Here is a 27,457-nt window from a genome sequence, read left to right on the forward strand (position 1 = left end):
CTTCACAGTATCTGGTATGGGCTGGTTTTCATTTGTCCTGGAAAGAGTATTGACAACTCAGGGATGCTTTAGCTGTTGCTGAGCAGAGCTTGCCCAGAGTCAAGGCCTTTTCTGCCTCTCACCCCACCAGGGAGTAGGTTGTAGGTGCACAAGGAATTGGGATGGGACACACCCAGGACAGCTGACCCCAACTGACCATAGGGATATCCCATACCATAGGGCACTGTGCCCAGGATATAAAACTGGGGCAAGAAGGAAATGGGGAAGTTTGGAGTGATGATGTTTGTCTTTCCAAGTCACATTGTACATGATGGAGCCCGTCTTTCCTGGGTATGGCTGAACACCTGCCTGCCCATGCAATGGACAATGAATGCATTTCTTGTTTTGCTTTGCTTGTGTGGGTGGCTTTTCTTTTATCCATTAAGCTATCCATTAAACTATTTCTTACTTCTACTCTTCTAATTGTCCCTTCCCTCTGTGGGAGAGTGAGCAGCAGTTGCATGGGGCTGAGCTGCTCTCTGAGGTTAAACCAAGACAGCAGACTGGAAGGAAATGTGGGCAGAGGTTCACTGTAGACAGCTTGGACTAAATCAAAGAGGAGGCAGCAAAGCAGCAATCTGCTTTGCCCAGCAATCTGCTTTGCCAGCAGTGAAAGGGAGTGACTGCTTGTCATAGCTCTTTATGTTCACAAGGAAATGGTGAAGACCAGCTGTTTATTACCCCAAGCCTTTTCCTGGACATTTGCAGTACCTTTAGCTAAACATGCCTTGCAAGCACCAACAGCACTTGCTCAAGTTCTTCTCTCCTGCTCTCATCATCCACATCACAGCAGTGATCCTTGTGTCCCAGCGAGGTCTGCCTCACCTTCTGGGTCAGGCACCTACGGATCAGTGTTGTCCCTGTGTTTCTGGACCTTGGTAATTGTTACTATCTAACTCAGAGCTGACCTGGGCTCCAGGTCTGTAACAGATGAGAAAAGCCAAGTTTTATGTTTTTAAGAGCTAAGTATGGAACAGCTTTAAATTATTAAACTGTTAGGTGATATTAGTGGGTTAATCTAGGAGACATGGCAAGGACAGATGAATAAAACTAAAGTTTTAGCTGCAGTTTTCAGTACTTACTTAGAGAGGGATGTTCTTGTTTAACCAAGCATGGCTGCATAGCCAAACGTACATCTATCCACTATGGACTCTGAACTCATTGCAGATCCCTGCTCTTCAGAAGGTGTGAACCTGAACTGCAGGGAATGTAGTGTATGCCATCTCTGAACTGCAGTTAGGGGAATTCACATGTTTTGTGGTGTGCTTCTGCTGAAGCCACGAGCAAAATAAATGACTGAATGAAAAAAGTCTCTTTATGTCAGCAGAGACCAAAGTATTAGCAAATTAACAATAAATACCTTGCTAAATTAAATCTTATTTTCTTCAAGTATCCACAAGGAATGTGAACATTCAGCAGCAAACTGATTGCATAAAAACAAAGACATCTTAGAAACCAAATATTACAATCAAGGTATCATTTAACATCCTGATACTCAGATAAGAGTATATGAATGTTTCAGACTTTACATAACCATTCTCTTTGCTCTTAAAGGAAATCAAAGGCACATCTCAAATCAAAATGGGGCTTCAAGTAAAACTTATTATACTAATAAAACTGGATTTTATAAAGATGCTTGTATCTTTCTATATAATACCTGCTTCCTCTCAATGAGATACAACCTACTGTTCACCATATTGCATTGCCCATAGCTATTTTCTCTTCTCCCCTGTGGATATACACATACATGTATGCATGCTTTCCTATCTGACATGGAGACACTCTCATCCAGTGCTTTCACACATCCTCAAGGGCTTTTTCAACTAATGGAACATGCTGCATCCTTAGGCTGAGATGAAATATTCAACACCTCACAGAGGTTATGCAATACTTTTTTTTAATATGTAATTAAAATACTCTGGTTTACATGGATTAAAAAATTCATAAACACTTCACTCAGTTAAATTTACTAGTACAATGGAGTCAGTCCTTGCAAACACTCTATAACTTTCTCATGTTGGCAGTGAACCTTATTTTTTCCCTTTTCCTCCAGAATAACATGAAGGTCATGATGTGAATGTTTCATCCTTTTGTTCCTTTTTTTTTTTATTTACAGAAGCAAGTGTCTGAAGCAAGTTGTCTGTAAACAGTAATCCAACTGTTTTACTGTAGGCCTTGTCCCCTCATCTGCTTTCCCCCCACATGTCCTAGCTCTCATTCCCCAGGCCTCAATGTTCATTTGCCAGAGGCCACAACACTGTAGCTCTCTGTCTGAAGGCTGGCTTCCAAACTATTACCAAAGCAGGTGTATTGTAGCTGACTTTTGCAGACTTTTTTGAGTGGGAACTTTACTATAAGTCCTTTTCCAGAACCACCAATTTTCATATGGTTTACCAGACTTTTCTTATTTATTCAGGTTTTGCTAAAAATGCCCAGTGGGTTCAATGGTTTTTGGTGGTAGTGTGACACACCTGCATGCACAAGCAGGTAGGCAGAAAAACTGTAAATTCTTTTTGCATTCAGAAAACCAACCTAGGAAAGACAAGGCATACAAAATCCTGTTCAGGCCAAGCTTCAGCTAAGAGGGCATGGGGATAGAAATCCCACTGTGGAGGACCACTTTATTGTGGAAAGGTAGTTCAGTAGTTGTACAAATTATTTTCTTGTTCCAGTTGCTGCTAGAAATAGGACACAGGCTAAGTGATTCTATGGACTGATCAAAAAGAACAGAAATATTTTCATCTCTTATACAATATAAGATCAAAAAAAAGGAAAGAAGAAATAGGAAATAGTTCTCAAGCAGCAGTACTGTTGGGTTCTGGTTTGCCTGGTGTCTGATATATTTAAGACTTCACCTAGTCTTTCATAATGAATTAAGATTGACTGGTAGCTTCAAAAATTATTAGAGAGTGAACAAACGGCGAGGTGAACACAGAGGTGGATAGGCAAGACAAAAATACCTCTCCTCTCCAATCTACACCTAATCAAAGTTTAATTAAAGTTTCTCATGAAAGTCACCTGGATGAGAATCCTGATTTATGCTCCCATGATTTAATCATATCATCATCTGGCTTTCTGACTGAGAAATTTAACTATTATTCTAAGTGTAGAGCAATCCCACGAATTTTCTTGCCTAAGCATCAAAGTCCTCAGGTACTGGTTTTCCAAGCTGAGAGTAATATTTTAGAAATAAGTATGTCCTGGATTTTATTTCTTCCCCTATGATGATTTGTCCCCCATTACTAAGTTACACAAATGAATGTATTCTGTTCATAAAGAATGGCCACACAAAACAACATCAGAGACAAATCCTGAATTTGGTTAACAGAAACTGCCTTGTTTTTCTTTTCTTTCAGCTTTTCCTCTTTAGCTATATTTTAAAATCAGAATAATGTTTATTTAAGTGACTTAAATAAATGTCACCCTTAGTGACTTTGTACTGAGTAAGAGTGATTGAGAGGTTGTTCTGGGGGAGAGGGAGAGAGGGAACAAACCCATGCAGGGCTCTTCCGGGACCTTAGTAAAAAACCCCTTTTTTGATAACAAAAGTATCAATAATATAATTACTTTAATAAGACAGACTAGAAAGGAATATATGTAGTGACCAGATGCTATGTTCTTTCAGATGGAGGGCACAGGTGTTCATACAGCATCAGAGCTAAGACTGAATGGAATTTCCCCATCACCCTATCCAGAGCTGATCATGTCTGTGGAGGGAAGGTCTCCCTTTTTGGCCATTTAAGCAATTTTATAATACAATAATTGTACTGTATACAAAAAAACCCTGCTGTATTCCTACAGGATGCTCACACATTTCATTAACTTCTCTCTACCCTTTTTTTTTAGATGAAGCTAAGGCCAGGCAGGTGCTGCAATCAGCAGAGTCAGGTGGGAGCTGCCTGCAGGCTCCTCCAGGTCCATGAGCTGGTGGAGCTCATCCTGCAGTCAATGGACATCAATAGATGGCACAACAGGGCCTGGAGGCCGTGCTGGACATTCAGCCCAGTGCACACTGCCCTGTGCCTGCTCAGGTGTGGAGTGCCTGCTCACCTGTGGTGTGGCTCTCTCCCTCCTCAATGAGCAGTGCTCTCCTGATCATCATCAATGCACACCACCCCTTGACCCATGTAGAGTTTACCTTTCCCAAAGCTATATATAAGTTGCAGATTATATTAATATCATGGGGGCTTCTCAAGCGCTAAATATGAGCCCTAACAGAGCAGATGAGATCTATGCAAGATCACCAACTCCTTCAATGCAAAGTCTTCAGCAAAGCTCCCTTTGCAGATGTGTGTCTTGTAAGATTTTCCTCTGCACCTTCCATTTAAAAATAAATTGGTACATATGAAGTGTGCATGAATCATTTAAAAATGTCACCAGGGAGTTACATTAAAGGGTAATGTAATACTCTGTAGAAATTAGAAATAAATCTCCTAGCACAGAAAACTGCTGTACTGCAGAACAGCAATTACAAGCAAACAAAGGGAAACAATAAGATTCTTGAATATTCTGGCTGTATCTCCAAACCTAATTAGTTCAGCCTCGAACAACATCAAAGAGTGCTTCATTAATGAACCTCTGAATCATCTGTACTCATCTGTGACTGATAACCATGACTCAGTTTTACCAGTGACAAGGATGAGGTGGTTTGGTAATAAAGACATTAAATTGCCCACTATCTTAAATTCTGCCATGAACTTGCACGGGCAGGCTGTCATCTCTGCATGTCAGTTCTTCAGTGAAAGGCAGTACTCCTCATGTGTACTGTGACATTTATATTTCTCATAGAATGGATCATGCATCGCAATGAGCCTTGAGCCCAGCAGAGTTTCTTAGGTAGTCCTGGAGCACTTGGGAATGCAGAGAAAGCATTCATAGATGGGGGTCCTCAAATATGAAATGACCTAATGTTCCAGATATTTCACAAGAAAGAGATTTTGGAAGCATCAAAGTCACAGCAGTTGGAAAAACAGGAGCATGGTTTTAAGGAAATTATATTTAGGAGTTCATAGAGAAGAATAAAGGGGAAGAAATAGTGAGCAGAGATAAGTTTAAATGAAGAGAGAAAAGACTGAGGTAACTTGGAGAAAGAAAATAAAGTTGCTATCAGATGTGGAGAGAGAATAATGAGAAAAGTGAACAGAGTTATTCTGATAGGGAAACCAGAAAAAGCCGTTTAATGAACAGAGGAAAAAGCTACCTCCAATAGTTAATTAAAACAGTGCTGCTCCTGTAAGATACTAGGTAAAACTAATAATGACAGATGCTGTTGTATTTATAATTATATTGATGACAAAAGTACATTTTAGCTCATTTAAGCTGCTTCTTTTCTTGCAGAGACACATCAATAATGCATACTTTAATTACATTCAACTACAGAATCTATATATTTGAGCGGTAACACTTTGATGATGGATAGAGATGTTCAACAATTTGTCATTTGGCAGAGTACAGTACAGGGACAAGCTTACCTGTGTACAGCTGTAAGTGCCATTCTCTAAAGGAAAACTGGAGTGTATGTATTAAAAAGTGCATTCCATTTTATATTAGGAAGTCACTAACAAATACTGGGATGAATTCTGGCCCTCTCATTATAACTCAAACATACTATTAGATGTATCTGAAGTACAAACAGTCCAAAGAGCGACAACAAAACAGAAAAAAGACATGATGCTTCTATGACAAAAAACCGTTGCAAAATCAAAGAGATAACCTGAAAATTAGCAAAAATAATGAAAATATAACACCTCAGGAGAAAGTTAATATAGTTTCAGGAATTTAGATACTCTAAGCAGATTTATCTGATTTTTCTAACGCTCCTGTAAGTCCACAATGAAAAAACAAAGCTGAAGATGTCTTTACATCATGTATTTTCAAGTGGCATCAAAAATTCTGCCCAGATTTTGTTGCATATTGGCATATACCCCTTACAGTGCTCTACTGCTAACATACTTTTCACAATACAATAATGGTAAGATTGCCTACCTGAGAAGCTGTCAGGCAAAATCCTGTTTACTCTAGCATGTCATAAAATAAAAGTATAACAAACTTTTCTGTCAGTTTTGGATTTTGAATATAGCTGGATCTGACATCAGTTTCCTATGTAACAAATTCTGTCTGTTAGTTTAGATATTCTAAAATTTACTTGTTGCAAAACTAAATTGAGATAGCAATGTTGTCTCTTAATTTCTTATAAGTATGAAGTCTAAGGTTAAAATTTCTTCAACCACAAGTACTCTACCTGGAAAGCAGTAACTGATTGCTGTTTAACACCTGTGAAACAATCCTGTGTGGCAGGATCTGAAGTTATTTAAATTATTTATTGCTTTCTTTTTTTTTTTTTTTTTTTTTTTTTTTGTGTGTGTGACTGTAGAGAAAGATGTGCTTTTCAGATTTTATTTCTGGTGAGAAAGATATTTATTTAAAGGTGAAATACTGGAGATGGAATGTATGGGCAATGTCTGAGACATCTGTTAGGAGAATTTAGAATTCCCAAGATTGTCTCCAGGACATGATGACATGCAGCTTGTGTTGGCCTGGAGACTGTCTTGTCTAGAGGTAGGAGTGTTGAAGAGTGGCTGCTTTTGTACAGTTGGGCATCTGGTCTGTGGCCCTCCCTCAAGTCCTCACAACAACTTTGTATTGTGGAGCTTCCCACACTCACAGGTGGTCCTCATGGACTTCTGGGGTCTGATGTAGTTCAGCCCACCACACCCTCATCACAGAATCCCTTTAAAATGGCCAAAGGGCAAGATGCAACCTTTCCATTTCTGGATTCTAGGGATATTAATTCAAGGGTAAACTGCCAGGATGGATTGCTTCCCTGATGCACAGAAATTTTGATGTAATTGGACAACACAGACCTCTACAGTGGCTAGAGCCTCACTCATGATGGACATTATCAAATGTTTGTGAAACTTTGTTCAGAGAGGTCTGCATGACATGGAATGGCCACACTCAGGACAGTCAGCACGTGATACTTTCAGACCCCCCTACTTCTGCCATGCACTAACCCCCTTGGCAACCCCCCAGATTTCTGACAGACTCCTCTACAGCCCAGCTTCCATACGTGCTTCAATCCCTGCAAAGTCCAAGTCATAGAAGGTAAGGCCTCTCTTCATATGGGGAAAGCTCCATGGGGGTGCCTCACATGGGGTCAGAGAGACCCTGTGACAAAATGGCAGTATGAACAGCGCTCCTAATTAATGAGCACTCAAGCTTTCCCCACTCCCTTTCTGGGGTGTCTTTAAAGCCTTCCTCACCTCCTAGCTCACAGCTGAGTGAAACCTTTGTTGTGAAGTCATGCATAGATAGCCCTGATGGAGCCTGTGGTGCTGCTTGTGCAAGGAAGCTCTCCTCTTGATTGAGTGTTCAGACTCTTGTGTGTCCATAAGTGCTCACGGCCTGTGCCAAATTCTAGTTCCTTTTAGGCACATGTAAGCTACTAAATCTATGGAACTTCTGGGCACAAAGAGATGTTTGGAGAAGAAACTACTTCAGAGTGTTAGCTTTCAGAGAGCTTTTTTGGGGTACACATTTCTTGACTCCTGCAACCTGCTTCCCACCTTTGTTGCTGAATTTCTGAGAGATACCTCTAGGCTATCACCTGAAGTCAGTGTGGAAACACTGCAGAAAACTGAGCCAGACTTATTGGTTATGCCCCTTCTACCACTGAGATGTCCCAGACCAGTCAATGCAGTAGAAGGGATCACAGGAGACATTGTAAATCCTAGGCTCAGTTACTTCTTTGTAAGGCCGAGACTTTTGACACTAGTGGAGCAAACATGAAAAGTCTCTATTGGAAGCTATCCATGTAAAGGAAACTTTCAGTACTGAAGAGATCTTAAGGAAGTTGGTTTATGTCAGTCCTGTTAGTCTCTGCCAGGGAATTGGAAATCTAGTTATAATTTTACTTTATTTCACTCCTCAAATAAAATTGTCTTATAGTTCAGTTGCTTCTCGTTTTATTCCCAGACTGCTAGAACCACCAATCAGACACATATGTGGCTTTGTCTCCTCTCTCAGGGCACTGTAATATCTTATTTTATACTTCCGCTCTCATTTTTCCTTGAAAGTCCATTCATGTGGACTCTTGTTTTTGTTGAACATCCTCAATCTCTCCTTTCTGCAAGTCTGAGCTCAGAAAACTTGAAGCATTTATCATCATGTGCGATTGCACTGGAGTGATGTGAGGTGTTACCACTGAATAATTTTTCATTCTCAGTAATCCATCATATGAAGTCAGACAGCACAAGTACCACAAGTTTTGTGTGGCTGCAATAAAGTTCTGCAGTGGCAGAAAAACAAGATTAAAAGATTGTACAGTAAATCTTGTAATTCTTTATTCATCCTTAAACTTGAATACTAGATGGACCCCTCTCCCCATATTGAGCTAGTGAAGAAAGAGAGGTGACTTTTGTGAATGAAAAGGAACATGTGGGTGACTAAAATCTTCTATTGCTTTTTCCTGTCAATAGTATTCTAGACAGAATAAAAATTCAACAAGGCCAGAATTTTTGGTCAGTGAGACATGGTAGTAGATGTATGGAAGTGCAGTGAATTTGTGGGGGAAAATGACTGATCAGCTCAAGCTATTTCATATGAAGTGGAAGTCCACTAGAACAGACAAATGCTAAAATGGATGAGTGTCTTCTGTCCTGTATGACTCCCTTCTGGGAACTGAAAGTACAATTAGGACAAAAAATGCTGTTCCCAGGAAGGTAGAATAGTCATTCAGTGTTCAAGTGAGCAGGAAAAAATGTGTTTTGTAAAGATTGATTCATTCTCTGCAGCTCTTGTAGTGCAGAATCACTCATTAATATTTGCTCTGTCATTTAAGTCTAAGACAAATATTTTAATAAAAATATTATTCTCACTGAAGTTTAAACATAGAACCAAAGGAGGTTAAAAACCATCTCATGACATGAATGCTTTGATATTAAAAATAAATATTACTTGGAGAAGTAAAAGCTATATGAAAAATACAATTTGAAGTAAACAAATTGAAAAATACAATTTGAAGCAAATACATAAACCATTTTGTACAAGTACCAGAATTACCAATATCCTTCAGATTTAAAAGGATAAATTGCTCTCCACAGCAATACAACCTGAAAGTACCATGGCTCCTATCCACTAGGCAATGACCCAGGGAGTCATTATTGGACTGGAAGGCTGTAGTTGTAGGGAGACATGTTCCTTAATGCACTCTAAGAAAATCACTCAGCAGAGGGAAGAGCAGAGAAGGAAACACAGCAGGTGGCTGGCCCAACAGCAGTTGCTGTCGTTGCTTCCTTCCATAGCCAGTGAATAGAGGAGGAGAGTCCTGGCAGGCCAGCTGAGAACAGGATCCTGCCATCCATGTATCCTGCATTGTCCACACCTCCACTGCCTTAAGCAAAGAGCTACATGAAAAACTTCCAAAAGGGGGAGAAAGGTAAAGAAATTACCAAAGTAAGAAAATGGATGGAGAGCAACAGAGAGGGTGTACAAGCCAGAAGGGCACTTGAATGAGGAGAAGGCCCACAGTTACACAGCAGCTTGGTTTTGCTTCTCTCAGTAGGAGAAGGCAGAGTTAATGCTTTATATTGCAAGAGATAAGGACCCAGCTGAGGAACTCAGATCTCATGTTAACTGTAGTTTAGAGCAGGACTGAATTAATGCTTCAAGCTGAACAATTGTAAGAAGAAAATGTTCAGTGAGAAAGACTAGAGATGTAAACTTGGAAAAAAGCAAAAGAAGGAAAAATGACATGAAGTTTTGCTGGTGGAGGTGTTAAAAAATGGATGGATTTTGAAGGATGTTGAAAAAGTAAAGTTAACCATGAGAAGCCTAAGGTCAGAGAACTGCACAGCTGGAAATTTGAATTACTGCAAATGCATCTGAAATGCCTGTGGAAATTACATAAAAGAGGGACGGGAAGAAAGAAAATTCAGCTTTAGTTGTATTAAGCTAAGGAAGTACAGGCCTAAACACTATTCCCATGTATCCATTGAGAGGGTCACAAAGTCTGACAAACCATGTACCTAATGCAAGCTTGTTCTTGCACTTAAAATTTAGGCAGATAGGGCCTTCTCCTGAAGGCTTTTTAAAGTACATTCCTCACTCCACTAGATATACACGAGACATACAATTTACAAGAACTGATGAGCTAGGAACAAAAAATTGAGGCAAAAATCTGGTTTCTGAGTTATTCAGTCTAGATCTGTGCACCTTGTCCCACTCCACTTCCCTCCAATATTTGGGCAGAGGAGTAGACACAGGTTTGTGAAGCAAGATTCCACAAAAGAAGAAGAATTAAAATATATGCCATCAGTATGCTGACTGAGGAATAGAAAGACTGCAGAGCAGACAGGATATCACATTGAGGAGTGCTGAAGAGGGAGGAGCTGATGAAAAGAGTCAGTGACAAGAGCAGAAGAGAAACAAGAGATACTTTTGTACCTCTATTACTCAGAAGGATGACAATGCCTTCAAAGACAAGTCAAAATTAGACTACAGTACAACTTAGCAGAGGATCCCAAGTTTTTTGTGCCCTGGATATATCAGTTAAGCAAGGAATGGTTGTAACTTCGTAATTCAATTGTCAAAGACAGGTTTGAGTCACATAAACTCAGATCCAGTTCTAAATTTTCCTTGAATTTGAAGGGTATTTCCATTTGGATTTGATTCAGAACCACTATTACTTTTAGTGGAACTCCATTGCATATTGAGATCTGGAGATATTCTTACTTTTTAATGGCATTTTGATTCACATTTAATGCTTATTGAAGACAGGGATGTATAGGATTTATTTGAATTGGAACTTATTTTGTCAACCTAAGATAGATCATAGTAAAATTAAATCAGTTCATGTATACATTAGTCAATACTATGAAAGCTGATCTTAGAGATTAAAGAGTAAAATTCGGTTGCAGTTCTGTAGACAAAGCTACCCCTCTGTAAAGTATCAAAGACAACTTCTCTAAGAACTGTTCTCCAAAGAAAGCAAATTTTTTTATTCCGCAAAAAAACTTGTTAGAAGTCTAATGCATCAGAGATGGTTCCTGTGGAAGTGCAATTTGGTTAAAATCTGCTGAGAAAGTCAGACAACCATGTTTTCAGAGCAGTTTTCACTATTCACGACTGTTATGGTGGGCTGCAAAGTAGCAGTGTATAATCACATCCTGCTCTGACGTAAAAATGGGATCTTTTCATTTAAAATAGGAGTTCTCACACTGTCTTCTCACCAGCAGAATATTTTAAGCATTACTGCATATCATGGTTCTTCATGCTATGATCTGTAATACTAAAATTCAAAGTGTGAGAAAAGGAGATTGATTCACATGCCTCAACTATGAAGTACCTATCATGTTATCGATGATTTTACTCTAAAATCTTGACCTACAGAGGAACATTGTTATAAGAAATTAGGTGTGATAACTTTGAAATGGTATTTTATCAGTGGAAGCCTTTTTAGAGTCAACCTGAAGAAAATACATGAGATCACCACAATTTTCAAAAAACCTCCTAAGTCTATCCCATTTGTGTTCACTTAAAATCAGTGGGAAGTAACTAATGACACATCAATTTTTAATCAAAAATATTTTTGCTAAATATATTTCTTTGGGAAGCTACAACAAAATGAATTATACAGTTCTTTCACTGTACAACTCAAAAGAGAATACTTAATAACACCATGCAGCACGAATTGTGCTTGTATAGCGATTTTCACAGGATGTCTTAAGGAAAACTACACATAAGGAGTAAAAACCCACAAATTTAGATCATTGAGTAGAAGGCAAGGAGAACAAATAAAATTTAGGGCTAGATTTATAATCAGAAATTGAATCAACAGAACAAACCTCAGTAGGCAATATGCTCCAGATGTGAGAAATAGTACCCCAGCAAATCTCTAGCTTCCACTCTAGCTTCCAACAAATGTTATCATACCATTAAAACAGCTGAAAAAAATAGCACAGTTATTACCATAGTGACATTCTGCCACATATGTGAACAAAAGGCAGTGGGTTGTACTAGGTTAAAATAGCACAAAAGATGAAAAGTAATATAGAGCTTTTCATAACAGATGTACTGGCTGAAAAATGGAATGATGAACAAGAAGATTCTAAGCTGTGGTAATCTCTGTTGGTTAACATGTGTGTTGAGGTCTTGCAACAGATCAAAAACTGACTAGTAACAGAAATTCTGAAAGGAGTAAAGTTTCTGGACCTGTTGGTGTTTATATATCCGGTGATAATCAAACCCGAGTTTTAATCTCAGCAAGCTTCTGAAACAGTGACTTCACAAGTGGATCCATGGTTTTCTAGCTAATTTATACACTAGTGTCATATAAATGGAATGTTTTCACTTACAAATAACTAAGGACTCTGTCATAAGTAATAGATTTGTCACAAAGGAAATTTTGAACTCTCCCAATGCTCAGTAATTTAATAGAAGCCTTTAATCAAAACTTTTAAGCCTTTAAGCACAGTTGGGAAGGTATGCATCAGAAGCCACATGTGGTATGACAAACACCTCTAACAATACTTCAGTCACATTGTGACTATGGCAAATATTCTCTCTTCCTTTGCCAGCAACCCGTACCTGAGCTTTTCTAAGCTGGCACTTTCTTCACTGCCTCCTGCACGAGGCTCAGATACATGACCAGATTGCTGCAGGGTACAATGTTAGTACATGCCAGCTGAGAAGCAAGAGACATTGGTGCACACATTCCTAGACCATGGAACTGTGCAGGAAGCCACTTGCTGCCATCCTTCCTCACAGTGAGCTCCATGGAGTGCTATTGAATCACACTCATCTTGAGCTGGGGCACATTTGTCAGCTCAGCCATGCCGCTGTTCCAGTGGCTGACTCCATGTTTCAGAAGGCTTGATTTATTATTTTATGATATATATTATATTAAAACTATACTAAAAGAATAGAAGAAAGGACTTCATCAGAAGGCTAGCTAAGAATAGAAAACGAAGAATGATAACAAAGGCTTGTGTCCCGGACAGAGAGTCCAAGCCAGCTGACTGTGATTGGCCATTAATTAGAAGCAACCACATGAGACCAATCACAGATGCACCTGTTGCATTCCACAGCAGCAGATAACCATTGTTTACATTTTGTTCCTGAGGCCTCTCAGCTTCTCAGGAGAAAAAATCCTAAGGAAAGGATTTTTCAGAAAATATCATGGCTACACTACACTCGCTTCTAGTCTGAGCTGATGCTTGTGTCAGCTCCCCAGTTAATATCACAAAGCACTCAGGAGGACATCAGTCATTGTATCTAGTCAGAAAAATCACTGATGTCAAAGTCAAGGAAACTTATCAGCAAACTACTTCATTGCTCTCCAAATCCTAAGAGTTGCTATTAGGGAAAAAATACCTCCACCAAATCCACAAAACTATAGAAATATCTATGGATGGAAAAGGAAAAGAGCAAAAAACTCTTCCTTTGAGGCTGAATGAGACTGGAAATCTGAAGGGGCAGGAGTTTTGTAGTGTTTTATCATTAGTTTGGAGGGCCATGCTTTTGCCTCCTTACAGCCTGATAGGTGATATTAAATGGTTAAGATAGGATGGTATCATGAAAAATGGGTAATTCTATTTGCCTCTCTATGTCTGATACATTTTCCTTTGGAAGAGTGCCTTGCACAAAATCATGGAATGTCAATGTTTAAAGGAGAACAATTGAAGTTCCACTGAATCTGTGGTTACTTTTTGCCATGGTTAAACAAAATGCCAAAATATAAGGGCAGTTGATTTACTAAAAGGGGAAGAACATATAAGATAGCATAATTAAATTTATATCAAAATGTCAATAAATCAGAGAAGGAAAGCAAGACTTTGTGGTTTAATGAGAAGAAAATCAAAAGTAATCTCTTAATTTTGCATTCAGGAACACACAAGCATATATTAATTTAAACACAAAACGCTGCTATCTTGGGAGATACAGTTTGTTTCAGATAAAACCAATCTTCCTAGTTGTCTCCAATGTGTGGTAATGCACAGGTAATGTGTGATTCCTTAGGAAATACAGAATATGAATTCATCCATCTCCCCAGGGCTGACACTTTAGAAGATGATGAAATGTAATCAACAAGACTTTTGTGGTCTCTGAATGGGTGAACATTGGAAGGCTAACCATGGCTAGGCCCTTACCTTGCATAAGCATGAATGAATCAAGCAACAGTGAGTCAATAAAATCAATTACAGAGGTTTTGCTTTGTTTTGGTTGGGTCTTTTTTGTTTGTTTGTTTTGGTTGGTTTTTGTGGTTTGTTTTGGTTTTTTTTTTTTGTTTGGGTTTTTTTTTTTTTGTGGTTTTGTTTTTTGTTTGTCTGTTTGTTTGTTTGGGTTTTGGGGGCTTTTTTTAATTTCAAACATGATTTTTTTGGGGTGAAATTAGGAAGAAGAACTGCAGGTTTCCTTATTGACTTGTTATATTACTTTGACAATTTACCTACAGCTATATGCACAAACATAATCTTATGAAATGTTGCTGACTAATAACAGCCAATTTACTGCACAGTTAACCTCTCAAAGTCATTATTATACCATGGTATTTTATTAAATAATTAGAAAATTGATCACAGAAAGAATAATAATATAGCATAGTACTGATAATTAGCCCTTTGTGAGAAACCAAAGTGTTTAAGATGTTTGTTTCTTGTGAAGCATCTTTTCTATCTTTTCTGATTTACCTGTGGAGTTATAAAGCACAGTAATGATGCTTCAGAAATCTATTTCATTCTTTCACTGAAGGATGAGGATTTAATTTTTAGAGGAGAGTACTGAGAGATGAAAGGCCTGGATATTTGGGGAAATTTCTTCATATCTCAAAGTCTTGATGCCACCCATTTCCTCAGTAATCTTTGGAAAGCGCCAACTACATGAAGTTAAACACTGACAAAAATACTGTTCTTAAAAAAAAAATCCGTATGTCTGATACTTACATAGTTGATTCACCATTAGCTGGGGATTAAAAAAAACCTGAATGACTTTCTGCTGCGTGAATTTTCTTCCAGACTTCCTCTTTTTCCTCACACATTTAACAAATGTTACAGTAGCAGGATTTATAAGTTCATTAACAGAGGGCCTAATTGTGCCTTCGTTATAACCAGCAAGAGAAACTTCTGGAAAAGTTGAGCCAGCAGTAGCTCAGTTTTTGCAGTTTCTGTATTAAAGCACATAAGTTACATGAGCTTAAACACTCAATTAAATGTTATCACTATTAGTAATGTTAAAACTGAAACCTGAGTCGATACCATCTTCTTTTCATTCCAGATGGGACCTTTAATCCTGAGATCCCTCCCAAAGCAAGAAGAATGTCAGGTCTTAATTAACTCACAGGAATGTTACAAGTCTCCAGTCTTTTGTAAAATGCTTTGAAAATATCAGAAGTTTAATGCTAAATTAATGCTAACAGTCCTTATTACAATAATTATTAACTGTTTACAGTTGTAATCAGGTTGCTAAATGCCCTGCTCATTGCAAAGAGGCCGGAAAAAGTTCAATTTGTTGCATAATCAGCTATCTGCTCTTCAGTACACAAGCTAAATATAGTAGAAGATGTCAGCTACTAAATATGTAAGACTTGACGAAACAGCTCCTCTCTAACCTCAATTCTTCCAAACAAGTGTTATCAAATTCTGCAGAATTTTAACTTTATTTAAATATCAGTATGGAAATAAACAGGCTCAAGCCTCTCTGTAATTTAGACGAAAACCCTCTTTACATGAAACAGGAATGACCAGAGCAATGCTGTCTTCCTTGAGGTTACAGGCACACAGCTGTCTGTGCTTCTGTTGCAGCTTCCAGCTTTCCCAAGGGTTATGGTTGGATGAGGTCCTTGACACTTATATCTGTCCTAGATGTCTGTTTTAGAATAGATGAATTGGTGCTGCCAGGATTGCTGTGGACAGTGGCAATGCCAGGATCCCTGGGGGACAACTGAGCGACTGAGAAAACTTGGGTCAGAATCATCCTCCATCAGCTTGGAGGAGCTTTGAAGAAGAGTCACAGTCTGGAACTATTTACAGCAGGAGGAGATACAAAATAGGATGGGAAGAGAAAGACAAGCTGTGGCTTCCGGCTGAACAATAAATAGTTCTGCATTTCCAAAACCAAAGGTGGGAGAAGCAGAAAGGGAACACTCCATCTGGCTTGAAGCAGTTGGGAGAGCTGATGGGAAAGAAGGACTTTCTGTTATTTATCAGACTCTTACTGAAAAATGCAAATGAAGGGTTTCTCCAGCAGTGACAAAAGCCAACAGCTTCTTAAGAATCCATGTGTTACATGTTAAGGAGGGGAGACTTGATATTCCCTCAGACCAATAAGAGCTTTTGTTTTGAATAGTTTTATACCAAAGGAGAAAAATGAGAACATTTTAGCCTAGTCCACAGAGTTGGAAGATGTGAATGGACTATTAACCTTTTGTATATTTGTTTGCATAGGTTTGGATTTGCCTACTATGAATTCAGATTCAGCATAGTATCCTCATTATTCTTGGAGAATAACATTAAAGTGTCAGATGACACCTGCAAATGAAGGTGAATATTTTTGGAATTGCTCATGTTTCTCTTTGTCCTTCATCTGATAGTGAGGAGGGTAATAGTGAATAACACTAGTTGGGATGGAATTAATTTTGCCTAAATTCAGACACTCAAAATCTAGACATGTGCAGAAGGGTCACTCAGGTAGTGGTAAAAGGTCTCAATCACACTTCCTCCTGGATTTAGTTCAGGACATAAATATTATCTGCATGTACCCAGACAAAAGAAAAAAAGAGTAGGCTGTTTCCAGACCTTAAAGGCAATATTAAAAAGAACTGTAACTTGAGATAAAACTTAACTCTGAAGAAAGCAAACCTTGCCAAGAAATGCAGGTATGATTAACAGCAGTAACAGTGATCTAATGGACAATTATCAGACTCAAATAAGGAAAATTATTAGAAAAGTGCAGTGCTCATACTAACCATTTTAAGGTTTTTATATAGGGTTATCACCAATAGATGTATATAAGAAATTGTAGGCATAGCTGACAGTCCCTCCTACAGTTCAATTTTCCTGACACATTCCTTTAGAAGACTCTGTTTCCAGTTACTTAAAATGTTACCAAAGATTAACCAAAGTTCTGGATTAATTTTTTCCCCAGGCTGTGAATTTGTAGGGTTTTTTAACAAGATTTTATGTAAGAATGACCCTAGAGACAAGCTCTTTGTCTTATATTAAAATTATATTTGTGAAGAGTTTATAAGTGTTCCTACACTGACAAGAAAAACATTCAAATTTGCTGGCAGAGTGTGTTTCTCTCCCATAAGGATCCATACAAATTTAAACATTTAGAAAATTACCAAACATGCTTAATTTGGTAGTAAGGCAATCAAACTTTATCACTGCAGTGGCTGAAGTGGTTACCTGTACAATGCACTGGATAGATGGATCTGCATCCCAAAAAATGAGTGTTGTGGCTTCACGATAGAAACAGATTGAGAACCCAAAGCAAGCACTGTGATACTTTAATGAAAAGTACTCTCTGGCTAGCACTCCAGACTTGTTTCAATAGTCTCTCACTTTAACTTTTATGAAGCTGGCCCCAATACCTGCATGTCATAGGCTGCAAAACTGTAACAATTTTGAAATACCATAATCTGATTTTGTCAGACTGAGCACCAAAATCAGTGGTGCTGATACCATTTTACCCCTGGATATCTATGCCTGAACAATAAAGGCCAGATTTCCCTCCAGCTTCAGGTGGCAGATTCATATCCAGCTGTGTCTAGCCTTTATATTAAGATGAGATCTCTGTCTGTGTTTCCTCCATTCCCTGCCCACAGTGTCACTTTCTGTAGAAGAAAGGGCAGGGTAGGACCCATAGGATACTCAGTCGTTTGGTGTGATGATTGGGAAGCAGAATTGGGAACTTCTCTGAATCATTATCTGCTTCATGTCCCTCCATGCACAAATAGACTCTGAAACTTCTTCTGCTTTGTCTTCTCACCTCCCTTGATTTTGGCTCTACAGGCTCAAGCCGGTTGTGGTGTTGCTCAGCTCTGTGATCTGAGAGCAGTAAACTGTCCCACCCACACTGAGATGGTTGGTTGGCAGCCACAATGATCTTTAAACACAACCTAGATTCAGAAAAAGAAAATACTTTTCTTTTAATAATACATTCACACATTTAATAAATACATTCATACAAGAGAAGGTAGTACCGAACATGCCAGAAATCTAAATATCCAGACAAGTATCCAATGAAACTTTCCATTGCTAGATGGCCTTGCAGTTCACTGCTGTTTCTCCCAGAAGTGTGCAGAAGTGTGGAGTCTGGGAGAGGGATTGAGGCTTTTTTTTTTTTTTTTTTCCAGGGATTGAGCTGAATAATGAAAGTGCTCTGATGAAACTGGGCACCTTGCAGGGGATCTTCAGACATCTGAAACTAAAGTTAGAGATGACCTAAACTTTATGGACACAGAGAGAGAATGGGCTTTACAAGCGAAGCAAGCTGAAGGAAAAATATAGGAACACAGAAGCAGTTTTGTCAATCAGTACTTACCTTTTAAAGTTAAATATGGAAAAGCATTAATTGTAAGGACTTAAACAGCATGGTTGCTGTCTCAAACACTGTTAAGGCCACAGAAGGAGTTTGCCATGAGATAAACAGAGAATGGAGCAACAGGATGGCTTAGCTCCAGGCCTGGTGGAGGCGAGATCTGGTTAGCTCATCCTGGTTAACACATCTGGACAAAAAATTCCACTGTGGCAAAGTATGTAAAGAAGCAAAGGCTCATACACATATCACTGGACAAATAAACATCACTCCAAGTTATGGGACAGATAGATGACACCTGTGACCACCTGTGACCACCAAAGCTGCCCAGAATATGCTTCTGTGGGTACCTGAAACTCAGACTCTAGGTTAAGCCACAGCAAGAACTTGAGATAAGAAACAACAGGGTACTATTGTCCAGGTATTGACCCAGACTTAGGGGAAGGTTCACAACGCTTGTGGAGAAGAATCTATTACTGATAATGGACACAAAGAATTCAGAATTTATGGGCCACAAGGAAAGCCAACTCAATAACTGTGCTAAAATCAGTTCTTATGGATAAAAGGTAATTCTGGGGGAGATTGTGACCAGTGACTCACAGCCCATCAACCCAAGAAAGACCCAAAAGAAGAGAAAGACTGAATGTGTGGACTAATTAGCATTAGAATGAGAGAATTAGCATTAGAAGTGAGCGAATCATTTAACAAGTAGAATAAAAGAACTATGCACCCAATGAGCATTAGTTCCTCTGTCTGCTAAATCATATAAATACTGGAAAATTTTGAATGACATCGCATGGCCCAGCAGCAAGAAGCCCAGGGTAAAGAAGATCCAATGGGATGCTGCCGGATCCACAGGTGGCAATTTTTTCTCTCCTTCTCCTTCTCCTTCTCCTTCTCCTTCTCCTTCTCCTTCTCCTTCTCCTTCTCCTTCTCCTTCTCCTTCTCTCTCTCACCCCCCTCTCTCCCCTCTCTTTTCTATTTTCATCTATCTCTCTACCTCACATTTATTGTAAATAAGATTCTATACTATTGATTTCAGCATATAGTCTCGTTTGCACCTTAATTTGGACAGTGGCATCTTTCACTCTTCAGATCTTAACAATAATGTTTGCCTTGTTTGCTCATAGATATTACCAGGACACCCTGTGGGATCAGCCCAAAGCAGCAGCAGAGAATTATAATCATTCTGTTAACGTGGTTACCCCACACAGCTTTGCAAATATGGCGTAGCATACGTGAAAAAAGACTTTATAAATTTCCAAAATTCAGCTGACAAAATGTGCAGCTGTACTCACTAATCAATGGAGACACATCAGCCATTTGCCAGGAGTTGCTGGTAGCAGGTATTGTTCATACTAGCCCTAGATAGCCCTAGATACTAGCACTCGTCCACTGAAGGGCAAGTGTAAATAATGAAGAAAAGAAGAGAAAAAAGAAAAAAAAAAAAAAAAAAAAAGAGGATTTGACTAACAGTTGTAATGTCTAAATAAAATGGCTAGGAGATTGATTTTTTCTTCCCCAGACAAAATCAAGAAGTTAGCAAACACCATTAAGTTTATCACAGGTTTCAGCTCTTCATTGAGAGATGTTTCTTGGAAAGTCCAAATTCTGTATGCTTTCATCAGAGGGACCATTCACATGCTGAAATCAGACTGTGCCACTGCAATAAATTTGTCTGGCACCTGTATGTTCCTGAGCCATGAACTGCGCTTGAGAGTGACTGAACTTTGGCTGCCTGATAACCTCCACACAATATCAAAATGAGAAAAGTAGAAATTTTATGGAGCTACTTATAAGCTTATCTCCTCCAGAAAGCCTCACTTTCTAAGTCAGTCAGTGGCAGAAATCAGTCCAAACCTGACAGTGACACTATTCTTATAGAATAGTGTGTGCTAATGCACCAAAGAGCAAAGAGAAAGTAACGTCAAACTCCAGTATGTGCTAGCAAAAAGAAATCCAAACAAGAAAAGAAGCTGCTGGTAGTTTTCTTTTCACTTGAGGTTCTATTTATTCTCCAAAATCATTGAGTTACAACTAGAAAATCAGAGTAAGCTCTTGTTCTCTCTCCTCCAAGTCAAAGGGTAATCCTGAACATGCCTCAAAAGCTGACAATTTGAAGAAAAGCCCACTGACATCTCACCGAGCCCAGTGTTTAAAACCCACAGATCTATCACCTAGCAAAGTGCTTTGTCCCTTTCCTCCCATTAGCTGACACCTGAACGTTGTTTTGAACTGTGGTACTCCACCCTTAAGGCCAACATGGAGCTGTGTGTTACTCTTCCATGCCTACTACATCTTCCTTTCTCTCTCTCTAGACTGGTTTAATAAGCTCTTTTCTTTCTTTCTTTCTTTCTTTCTTTCTCTGTGCTGCTAAGCCTTGGCACTTTGCAATTCTCATTTTTTCCAGTCCTTTGACTTCCCTCCCTTGCTGCACTGCTGTTTTTTTGTGCTGTCAGCCCTAGTTCAACTTCATCTCTCACCTACCTATTGAGTTTGTTTCTGGACCTTATCTCTATTTCCTGCATGGCACATTTTTAATAATCAAAAAAATATTTTCTTCTCTAACATTATCTCTGCCCATTTCTCTACTTTTGCAGCCAGTCTTTTCAAATTTGGGATAAAAATAATACTCCTAATACTCTTTCTCCTGTTTCTTTCTTTCACCTAATTTAAATTGTGATAACTGTTCAAAATTTTGAAGACAGCAGGTTCCTATAAGTGTTGCCTGTTAGGTGGGGAAACAACCAAGCCATGTGCAGAAAAGAGAGTTTGTTTTTTTCCAAGCGCCAGATTAGTTAAGTTCTCATATAGGAGATCCACTGACCATTTTAAAGGAAATTTTGACTCCTGCTGTTGTATTTGAAAACCAAACAAGCCTGAGAAACTAAAAAGACTTCAGTAGAAATGTAGAACAAGCAAATGTAAATGTCTGTAGCAGTCTTCTGTTGTTTCACTCTGCTGAAGTTTTAGGAAGAAGGAAGACATAAATTCAATATAGATCATAAATTGATAAAAATAAGCAAGTATAAATACATTATAATTAGCTATACATTAGTTAGATAATTGAACATATAAAATTTAAAATATTTTAGTTTTAGCAATGCAGTCCTATCCTTTAAATCTCCCAGTTCAAGAGAGGAGAATAATTTTAACTTTCACGGCTGTTTTACACTAAAGTAACTTGCACCACTTAATGCTTGCACAGTGCCTCATGCAACAGAATTCTGCTATGCCTGGACACTAAAATAAGAAATAAAATGACTATGCATCCATAATTCCACAAAGAATAAAAATGGAGAGCAGTAATTTACAGTACTGCATTTATAATCTCCTGTTTCACATCAGTACTGGAAGTGAAAAAGGTGAGGTTGAACCTGGAACTCTGATCCTCAAAGAACAGCACTGCCATTCTTCATTCAAAAGCTTTATCAGAGACAGGAAGGGAGCAATTGAGTAAGACAGTTTTCATCACATGCTGCTTCACCAAACAGGCTTTTGACATAGTCATATTTTGTGTTCCCCAAAATAGCACTTCAGCATGCTTCAGTTTATGAACTTGTTTTTTTTAACTCCTTTGAATTTAATTAGGCTATTCATCAGTTTGGTAAATGCAAAGAACCTTTTAAAAGGGGAACAGTGATTGATTTTTAAAGTGCTATAATCACTCCATCTAGCTATAAAAAATACTTTACAATATATTTCAAAGTACATTAATATTCACATTTTAAAATACAACATCTTCTGTCCTCATTTTAATATATAACCAAGAAGCTACCATAATATCACTAGGTGAAGTTCTTTACCCAGCAAAGCTCTTGAATAAAGCTCCCATGACCATCTATTCTTCATGTGAACCCTGCTGACACAGGAGGAAATTTTGGGAGGAAAATAAAGTTTGTCCTACACAGTCTGGATCTGTGTCTGAATGGACTCACATGCAAACTAAAGGTGTATGACTATACCAGCACATCTCCCACTAGCATAAACTACCATTATCTGCACCCAAATAACAGTTTGGGAGGAATCTCAAGCATTTGTGTGTGTGATTGCACTGAGCAATGTTGAAAAACTGCAGAAAAATGCAAGTCCAGAACTGGCTAATTTTCCAGCAACCCTAAGGAATCATGTGCAATTAAAGTCTCTTGTTTTGCAGAGTCTTGCACCAAATTGCATCGGAAAAATACTTTGTATACTGCAGCATTTGTCACTTAGTCAGTGAGCCCTAGGGAGGGAATTCATCCCTGACATATGTGCATTCTAAATGTTTTCAGCCATAGATGGTGTCAGAGACATGTCCCTACTGCAGACACAGAGGTTATTGCCTCAAAGAGAGAGAGTTACTCTTCAGATGATCAGTGTGATGGTTTGCAGTGTGATGGTTTGCAACTTTTCCAGTCTTGGCAAGGCCCAAAGCCAGCAGCTCAATCATCAGAAGCCCTGCCTGTGTGACAAGGCTGACTGACCTCTGGGTGTATTGCCACCACCACAAATCTGACTGCTGAGACCTCTGATCAATACCATGAGTAAAGCTGTGCTGTGTGAAATGCCTGTAACTCTGCCTGGGGCTGGCCAGCTTTGGAGAGAGAAGTAATACTTGCACTCCCTGCGAGGCTGCTCCTCTGCAACCAGCAAATGCTGTCATGTAATGAAAGGAAAGGCAGTGGGACACCTTCAGTCTCTCATTTCCATACAGCAAATACTCCACAACACTCCTGCATCCCTTCTCTGTACCAGCCTGAGTAGTTTACTTCACTGTCTCTCCCTTCAGCTGTCTGTCCTCCTCATTTATCCCCCTGCATAGGATCAGCTCTTTTCCATCTATCAAAAGTGTCATCCTGCACTTTTCCTAAGTATTTTTCTCTTGCTTTGTCATAAATAGCATTTCTTCTCCATGTGTCCATTCATATTACTTTGTTGCTGTTCCTTACCTTACCTTGCCTTGCCTTGCCTTGCCTTACCTTACCTCATCTTGCTTTTACCTTGCCTTAACTTTGCTTTTACCTTCCCTTAACCTTGCTTTACCTTCCCTTTGTTCCATCTTGGCTTGTGAACACACTGGCAGACTTGATCCCATTCCAGCCACAGCCCATAGCCCACTGAAATCCTGCATGACCCGTGAGGAGAGTGTAGTGATGTGGTTCACACCAGCAATCTGCCATACCTTTAGCAAACAAGAATATATTCTACTCAGCCCATGGATATGAAAAATTTCAAAATGTGTGTGGGGTTGTAATTGCCATTCCTCTCTTTTTGCTGTCGGATTAAAGCATGTTAAATTGACCACTATAAAAGTATTTCAATTATGCCATTAACAGCAGAAAGAAAGCCAGTCATGAGTCACACCAGTAAATTTTAGGGAAGACAAACAGACTCATACTGTGTGCACACAGACCTCTTCTATTGATATAATACTCGATAATCCTGAAGTGCCTGACTCAGTGCTGCACGTAGAGAGGGCTCAGGAGCCTTCTAGTGCTCAGGGATACTCTCACAGCAACTCTGACCATGCACCAGCCCTCAGAAAGGAGCCTGGGAGGAGCAAAGCACAAGACAAGTGCCCTTCTTGCATGCAGAGCAGGAGGAGATGGTGGCACCAGCCTACGCAGGGGGTTTTGCAAGAACATCAGTGGATGATTCTAGCCTTGAGAAATGAAGCAGGCTTATAAAGCTGAGAACTGTAGCCCAAACATTTTTCTTCCAGGAGGAAACAGTGTGCAAATGGGCACGAAACCGCAGCTTTTACTGAGCTTTACACTCCTCTATAACCCACCTGCAAAAGAGCTGTGCTTTTGTTTTGGGAGGGAGCTTCAGCTCCTTTCAATGAAGAGCACTGAACAGCAAGTGAACTCTCTTGACTGTACTACATTTTATCTGAAAGATTTAAATAATTCATATAATAGCTGCAAAAGCATTTCAAAATTTGCTTCCATTTGTGTACTTCAGGCTTCAGTGAAACAGCTTAAAAATACAGGGCCATTCAAGCTGAAAGAGGACAATTTTGGGGGTTCTTGCACAAAATACTTTTACTCTCAGAGTAGACTGTTCTGAGTATTCCTTTTCTTCCTCAATTTAGCTGCTACAAATAGCAAACTCTCCTGCCTCCAAGCTGCATCACCTTGAGAGAACGAATGCTGCTTACAGGATTCAGAACACTACACATGCCATCAAAATATTACAATGCATTTCAAGTCTGGAGACAACACCATGGAAATATGCCCCAAGAATGCCAGAGGTAATGAAAGGCTGATGAATAGAACATGAGGTGAAGGAGCCCTGCTCTGTTGATTTCTTCTTTTTTTTTCTTCCTGGGAAAGCTGATATATTTTCCTTATCCCCCCCACCAAGGATAAGTTATTTTCATTTATTGCAGTTCAGTCCTTCTGTTATGCACACTATGCCTGTACTGGTTACAGGATGTGTAGTGCTTAAAATGGATTCTGGTTGCAAAATTAATTCCTGCTTTCATTCAGATTACAGGAAGTGTTAGCTACATTTTTTTTTAATAAATGATTAACACAGATACCTTGATTAGTCTGTTAAAATCATTGGATTCTGTTCTTACATAATAAAAAATAATTCTTAGGGGTTGTAATTATTTTTTAAACTATAAATTATTTCCATACATTTAATAAATTAGCCATTAATGAGGCCCATATACTTCTAACATAAGAAATATAAGGGAGGATTGTATCAAGTCAGCCTAATTTAGCAATTTCCTTGTACATACATCTTAGATGTCTAACAAAGGCAATTCTTCTCAAGCAAGTGCCAAATTTTCCTGTGTAGACAATTAAGGTACATCATTGACTTTTATGATTTCCAGAGGGAGAGAGATGCTGTCTTCAGAGCTGAATGGCCTGGATCCTGAGTGATGAAAAGCAGGAAGAGACTCCTATTGTATGAAATCCTATTATATTGAAACATTTTTGCTTGCAACTCTAACTAGATAATCACCTGTGTTTAGAAGATATTAAAAAGCATTTTAGCAAGCTCTGGAGTTCTTTGTGCTCTTGCACACACTTTCAGTTTGTTGCCTTTAGCTGCTGGAGAGTGATGAGAAGGCACTCTTTCATCACGCTACATTCTGCAGAGAAGAGCTGCATGTCAAGGACTCATCCCTGACATCCCACATTGTGCTTCATGACATCCATTTATGCCAGGCTTCTTGTATTCCATCTCATGACCTGGGCTAATGAGCTGTATGGCTGGTGTACCAGGACTTGATGTGTTGCAGCATGGCATTATCTGCCTTGGGAAAGGTGAAATGAAAGCATTGTCTGCAAAAATATAATTAAGGAAAAGGTTTCTTAGCCCTTAATAGCAGAGCGTGAACACTACCAAGATTGCTGCTGTTTTTTGAAAAGAAATAGAACAACTAATGCCAAATGGAAATGGTTTTATTCTTCTTTGGTTTGAGGAAGCATTTTGGACAATACAGAGCCTCAAGAAAAACAAAATGAACTGAAGCAACTAAAATCAAGGTTATATAGTTCTCTTGAAACTGAGGCTTTGTGTTGGAATAATGTATTATTATATTTTCACATCATCTGCAACCCAGTAAAAGGAGTTATTCTTTGAAAATAAGTATTCAGAGAATTCATATCCTCACAAAGGAGTCATATCATGAGAATCAAAAGCAAAAGGTTTGCTGGATGATCAGAATTTGGAGATAAATTTTTATTGTACTACCTGTTCATGAAATCAGCCTACACTGCTGCTGAAATCACAGGGTTTTTGTAATAGAAAAAACATACAGTCATGTAATTCATGGCTATATACACAAAAATGCAGCACTAGTCATGTGTTCTTATGACTAATGGGATTGTTGTTATTGTCTGTAAGGCAGCGGCACATAGGAGCAGCCTTAATATGGATTTGGCATCCACTACATTTAACATCCTGGAATCAGGTGTTATGCAAACACAAAAGACAGCACATGCTTGGGAGAGCTTACATCCTAACTTGACACAACTAATCAATCAACATCATTGGTAACAAATAGGGGGGAACATGGAGAGAAAGAATAAAATGCCATAAGAACCTTAATAAGAACTTATAAGAAATATATTACAGAAGTGAGCAGAAACGCTCATTACTTTTCTTTTTCGAGGACCTCTGAGAAAGATGAAGCTAGATGTCTGTTGAGGCTCATTGCATGGGAGGATGTGGGAGATGGGCAACCCCAAAACCAAGGTCCTGGCAGGGATGCTGCACTTCCCATGAGAGATCAATGCTTGACAAAACCCTAAGAAGATGGTTTAGCAAAGGAGGAATACAAGGGGAAAAATAAAGTAAAATGTCCCAAAGGAGAAAATATTTGCAGGAGCAGAATCTTGGTTTTCATTCTCTACAGAGTCCTTTATACTGAGTTCAGTGAAGTTTAAAAGCCATCCTTTCCCTTTAATCATGGGATGAAGCTGTATAGAGATGATGAGGCTAGTTGTGCAAGTGAGCTGAACACTATCTGCCCTCATTGGCCCATCAGGGCAAGAATCTGTAAATCTGTAAAAACTCCATTTTCATGGTATGACAGAATAAAAAGTGTGGCTGTACCTTCATCAAGCTGTAAAGCCCCTGCATTAACAGCCAGGTCAGTGTGAGTGTGTGCTGTTGTAACTGAGAATTAGACTGTGAGCATCTACATTCTCCTGCAGTACTCTCCTCAAAGGAATGAAGCAAACACACACCTTTGCCAGGATGGCTTTAGGCCCCACATTTCAAGACTAGCTGACCCATTGCTGCTTGTTATGGTCAGAAATAGCTTCTTGAAGTAACACACATAAGTGGAGTTAACCTGCTCTAATTAGAGTAACATCATCAGTGAAGAGGGCATTGATAACATCTTAACAGATTCCTCATGTTGGTTATGTTTATCACCTCT

This window comes from Agelaius phoeniceus, chromosome 2 (assembly GCF_051311805.1).
Source record: "Agelaius phoeniceus isolate bAgePho1 chromosome 2, bAgePho1.hap1, whole genome shotgun sequence".
NCBI lineage: Eukaryota > Metazoa > Chordata > Aves > Passeriformes > Icteridae > Agelaius > Agelaius phoeniceus.